The sequence below is a fragment of the Benincasa hispida genome, chromosome 7, assembly GCF_027475165.1.
Source record: "Benincasa hispida cultivar pf3 chromosome 7, pf3_genome.v1.1, whole genome shotgun sequence".
Taxonomy (NCBI): Eukaryota; Viridiplantae; Streptophyta; class Magnoliopsida; order Cucurbitales; family Cucurbitaceae; genus Benincasa; species Benincasa hispida.
In genome coordinates this window covers 19,228,155-19,234,512 of record NC_143484.1, presented here as the reverse complement: position 1 = coordinate 19,234,512, position 6,358 = coordinate 19,228,155, and the positions used below count along the sequence as shown (strand labels likewise).

The 6,358-nt window shown below is 35.2% G+C and overlaps 1 pseudogene; it reads left to right on the top strand.

Annotated features, from left to right (window-relative positions):
- Positions 1-1,342: 1,342 nt before the first annotated feature.
- Positions 1,343-4,113, top strand: LOC150034998 (uncharacterized; annotated as a pseudogene).
- Positions 4,114-6,358: the final 2,245 nt, after the last annotated feature.

The window sequence follows — 6,358 nt, the reverse complement described above, 5'->3', positions numbered from 1 at the left end:
TCTCTCCTATTTTCCCCCCATTTTCCCAAAATCCTAACCCATCTTCCCCCTAACCGGTGCCGCCTCCCATTTTTCCGCCTTCTCTCTCAAATTTTTTCCTCACCGCCCCTTCTTCTCTCATTTTCCTCATTCTTCTCCACCACTCTCCCCATTTTCTCATCCTTTTACACCTTGCCGCCGCCCTCGCCGTGCCACTCCTTTCCCATTTTTCTCCCATTTTTTTGCCCTTGCCACGACCCTTACCGCGCCGCTCTTTTACAATATTTCACAAAGTGTGTTTTTCCACCAACTCATCTCCCTCACTCTCCCATTCCCCCCCCCCCCCCCCCATTTTTCCTCCATTCTTCCGCCGCCGCCGCTCCTCCCTTCAGTCAACAGCTGCAATCAACTACCCGCCACCACCGTCGTCTCCTCGTCGGTAATCTTCTCAATTTATTTTATCTTGTATATTTATTTAAATCATTATTTCACATTTTTTTTGTACAAATCATGCCCATTAAAATGTGTTTCAATATTGTATTCGCTTTTGTTAATTCTCTGAAATTGGTACAAATCATGTCCATATCATGCCCATTAAAATGTTCTCTGAATTTTTTTTGTACAAATCATGCCCATTAATATCTTGTCAATTTTGCATAATATATTTGTTTTAAAATTCTCTGAAATTGTTGAGAGTAATTTTATAACGAACATTTCATAATTCGTTAGAGATAAACATTATAAAACTCTTTTAAGTTTCAAGTTGATTATAACACTATGTTTATGTCTACAAAATGATATGATGTTGGTTATTTGGAGCCTAAGCATGCATGATTTAAGATTTCGAACTTTCCTTGAAAGGAGAAAGAAAATTAGTACATAGATGCTATGTGCTATTTTTAGTATGTGAACTTTTTTATGCTTATATGTTTATGTCTAATAAATCTATAAATCTAAAAAATATAAAATAAATCTTTAAACCTCCAATTTGGGACCTAATAGGTCCCTAACAAATTTAATATTTTAAAAAAAGTTTAAAGAATCTACTAGACATAAAACTAAATTTTGTGTCTAATAGAAAATTTAAATTTAAATTTTGTGTCTAATAGGCTTGTAAATTTTAGAAGATGTTGAATAGACGAAAGGCCTATATTAGACACAAAGTTGAAAGCTTAGAGACGTACTAAATAAAACATTTGAAAGTTGTTAAGACAATTTAAACGGTCTAGGGACCTATATGTTTATTTTGCCTTAAAAAATGAAAATTATGGAACTCAATGCTTAATAATACTTTGTACTTTGTTCTCTAATCCAGGTTATTGTTTTGGATTACAAGTTGGTCAGAAAATATTTATTTTTAAGGATGAATAAAGAATGGATTAAACTAAGTAATAAGTTATCAATGGAGTATAAAGAAGGGGTATCACAGTTCTTAGATATGGCAAGGTTTCATGTTAATGATTCCGGACGAATAAGATGTCCATGCAAGAATTGTATGAATTCAATTTGGAAAAAGATAGATATTGTGGAACGACATCTATTAAAATATGAAATATCTCCCTCATATTGTGAATGAGTATATCATGGAGAGCTAGTAAATTTATCTAGAAGTCATACAAGTAATTTAATACAGGATGTCGAAGTAGATAGTATAGAGAGTAATGCTGTCGAAGAAAATGAGATGTTGAATCTTATAAACGATTTACAAGTGCCAATTGAAAACGAAAATGCAAATGAAGGATGGATTGAGAATGAAATTTCCTTTAATGGTCATGAAAGGGATACCACGAACTTATTTGAGGATTTAATGAACGAAGCACATAATGAATTATACTCTGGGTGTTCGCAATTTTCGTCCTTGAGCTTTTAGTGAAGTTGATGCATATCAAAGTTCTGAACGACTGGAGTAATAAATCGTTTGACATGTTGCTGGAATTGTTAAAAGTAGCATTTCTAGCTGGCACCTCTATACCTACTTTCTTTTATGAAGCCAAGCGAAAATTTCGTGATTTAGGCCTAGGTTATGAGTCTATTCATGCGTGCAAATATGATTGTGTATTGTATTGGAAAGAGTTTGCAGATTTGCAATAATGCCCTGTTTGTGGTGAGTCTCGGTACAAATTTAATAATGGCAAGGGTAAAAAATACCACCTAAGGTATTGCATCATTTTTCATTGATACCGAGATTAAAACGATTGTTTGCATCAAGAGAAGGCGCTTCTGACATGAGATGGCATAAAGATAAGCGACTTGAAACGAAGGATGTATTACGACATCTATCTGATGTAGAGGAGTGGAAACATTTTGATCGTGAATTCCCTCATTTCGCTTTAGATCCTCGAAATGTTCATTTGGGATTAGCTTCAGATGGCTTCAATCTGTTTGGAAATATGAGCAGTTCTTATAGTATGTGGCAGTGGTGATAATTCCTTATAATTTTCCCCCTTGGAAATGCATGAAGGAAACAAACTTCTTCATGTCTTTGCTTATACCTGGTCAAAAATCTCCTGGAAAAGAAATTGATGTTTACTTGCAACCGTTGATTGAAGAGTTGAAAGAGTTGTGGACAATTGGTGTGCGAACTTATGATTCTGTTGCTGGTGAGTTTTTTCAACTATATGCTACCTTATTATGGACGATTAATGACTTCCCTGCATACAGTGACTTATCTGGGTGGAGTACAAAAGGTTATCAAGCATGTCAATATGCAAAGAAGATAACTCGTCCTTCGGGATAAGAGGGAAAATATCATTTATGGGACATCGACGTTATCTTCCAGAGAATTATAGTTGGCGTCAAAGTAGACAACATGATGGAAAAGTTGAACGTAGACCTCCACCAATCGTAATGATTGGAAAAGAGATATTACAACAAATAAATACGCTAAACTTTTCTATGCTTAGCAAACATCCATCGAAGAAAGATAAAAAAATAAAGCGAATTCTAAACTGGACTAAAAAAAGTATTTTTTTTCCAACTTCCATATTGGTCCAGACTATTGATACGACATAAATTGGATGTAATGCATATTGAAAAAAACATATGCGACAATTTGGTGAGTACATTGTTAAATATTGAAGGAAAGACAAAGGATACAACGAACGCTCGATTATACTTACAAGATTTGAAGATAAGAAAGGACCTACACTTGATACAGGTCGATAACATATTTGTAAAACCATATGCAGCATACACATTAACAAATGGTGAACGGATTTCGTTTTGTAAGTATTTGAAATCAGTGAAATTCTCTGATGGATTGTATCTAACATATCACGATGTGTGAATGACAAAGATGGAAAAATATCGGGGTTGAAAACATACGACTATCATGTGTTGCTTCACAGACTACTCCCAATTTGTATTCTAGCATACCTACCGAAGAACATATCCACTACTATTGTTGAGTTGTGTACATTCTTTTCCACCTTATGTGCAAAGACAATATGTGTAAGTGATTTGAACAGACTACATTCTTTCCTGACTTTGTAAATTGGAGAGAATATTTCCACCTGCCTTTTTCGATGTAATGGTACACCTTGTAGTTCATCTACCATATGAAACCAAAGTGGTGGGGCCAGTTAGTTACATTTGGATGTATCCTATTGAAAGAAGTTTACGAACATTAAAACAATTTGTACGGAACAAAGCACGTCCCGAGGGGTCTATAGCGGAAGCATATGCAATGAATGAATCATTGAACTTCTGCTCACGATATCTAAGTAAGATTGATATGATATTCAATAGAGATGAACGAAATGATGATAACATTCCTGATCACGAGATATTTGGTGAATTTGAATTATTTAGGCAAAGAGTACAACCATTAGGGGCGTCAACTTTACGGACACTATCAGCGGAGGAAAGGCATATTACACATTGGTACATTCTCAACAGTTGTAAAGAAATAACAGACTATTGCAAGTATGTTTCAAACTTTTTCCTTTCCTAAATCGTAGGGTATTTCCTTTGATATAACATTTAAATGATCAATTTTATAGGCAACATTTGAGGTTAATTCGTCGTGAAGCTCAAAACGCCTCTGACTTATATATAAAACATCAATGCAAATTTCCCGATTGGTTCAAATCTCAGGTATACATCGTCATTTTGCAGGCAGCAGTTGAGGGATGATTCATTTTTCGTAGTCTTTTTTAATGTATAATTAATTATCAGGTTTTACAATGACGCGAGAGAAAAGATACCTCCGATGATTTCTTTTCACTTGCAATGGACCTTCGTCTGAGGTGCACTCATACAATGGATGCATTGTTAATGGGGTATGGTTTTACACTGTAGAGTGTGATAATCGTTGAGCTACACAAAATAGTAGAGTCCTAGTGGTCGGGGAGATCAGTGAGAACACAAGTGTGGATAACAATTTCTACGGTGTTGTAGACGAAATATTAGATTTCCAATATGCGAACAGAAGACGCATTTTCTTGTTGAATTGTAGATGGTTTGACATAGATAACAACAAATGTAATAGGACAAATGTGGATTTAGGATACAAATCGATCAATACATCACACTTTTGGTATGTCGATGAGCCTTTCATCTTTGCTATCTAAGCACAACAAGTCTTTTACATTGATGACATCAAACATGGTAGCAATTGGAAAGTTGTTCAAGTAGTCCAAAATAATCGAATATGGGATGTATCGAAAGTGGATGATGTTGAAAATGCACAACTAGATTTACTAGAAATTGTTGGTAGTGTCCGAATAGATGAAACCATTGAGGAGGTTACTTTATGCAGAGTTGACGTTGATCCTACAATTGTGGAAAGACCAATTATTGTACATGGCGATCATGACTTCATAAAAGATGATGATGAAGAACAATTATCTCCCAATAACAGTTTAAGTGCTGATGAATAATTTGAATTATATTACGATGATGAGTAATGATGTATCTACTCAATTCTCTTTTTCTCTAGCTTACATGTATTTATTGTTAATTTAATATTGTTTTCTGTTTTTTGTGTTTGTATAGATACGATGTCAACCCCTAATAGGCAACAGGAGGCTGATGAAGAATTTCAGGAGATATATCTAGGCAAGACGGTATCTTCTGTGGGTGATACTTCAGATTAGTATATTTTGAAATATATTTTGTTGATGAAATACATCATAAACTGTTTTAAATTTTTTATTCATCAGATAGTAGCTCGGCATCCACTCGGAAGAAATGAGAGCATTCGCGGAACATCGAGTTGGAAAAATACGTCTAAAAACATGGGAGAATTACAATCATGATAAATGAGAGGGAGACAAAACCGATATCTCAACATTCGGTACGATTTAATAATGTGATCAGCGTCGTCGTGAGATCTGCATTTCCAGTACGTTGTCGTACTTTTGCTGAGGTTCTAAATGAGTTCATAGAATTGGCTAAGAGTCAATTATTGGTAAGTAATTATAAGTTTATTCTTTTACAGTCATGAACATCATCTATGCTAATTCTTCCCTCCCTCTTTTGTAGGCTCATTTCAAACTTGATCTGTCCACTCAACGACTTAACCGTTTTATATAACATCAAATGCAAAACTCCTTCAATGAATTTAGAGCAGATTTGCACAGACTAACAGAAAATGTGGAGATCCTCAGCAAGTACGTGCCAATTTTCCTAGTTGGCTTAAAAATAGGCAAGAAGATTGGTACTTTTTGTGTGACTGCTTCGAGAGTGAAGCGTTTTAGGTAGAATATTTATGACGTGGATCATTTGCTGCATTTACTAATACATCACACTATTGACATATTTTTTTTCCTTCAAATGTAGGAAATATATGTGATGAATAGGAAGAATAGAGAAAAATTACCGTTCGACCACGTAGGTGGATCGAAGTCATTCCTGCAAATTTAGGCAGAGTTGCAGACAAAGGAGGGTCGAGAAATAGGACGTGTTGACCTATTTAGGAAAACACACTCTAAAGGTACCAAGTTTATGAATGAGGCAGTTGAAAATGTACATGTAACATTTTTTGCTTGACTATCATGTTTTTTTTTCACTTTTAACTTTAGTCGCCCATTCTCACCCATTTAATTATTATGTCTAGCATCAAATGTTGGAATTATAATCCAGCCCCACTCTAGAAGGTTCTCAACCACAAACATGAGATGAAATCTGTGAGACAGTTTTAGGTAGACGACCCGGATATTCAAAAGGCCTAGGTTAGGACCCTAAGGCTAAGTCAAGAAGAAGTAGCATCTCATCAAGCTCGTCATCTACTCAAGGAATGGAGGCGAGAATGGAGGAATTGAGAGCCAATTTCCAATAGTCTCAGTTGAGGATTAAGGAACTTGAAGACGTTTAGAAAAAAATGCAAGAGGATCATGCAAGACAAATGGAAGAAATGAAAAACATGATTGAAGACATG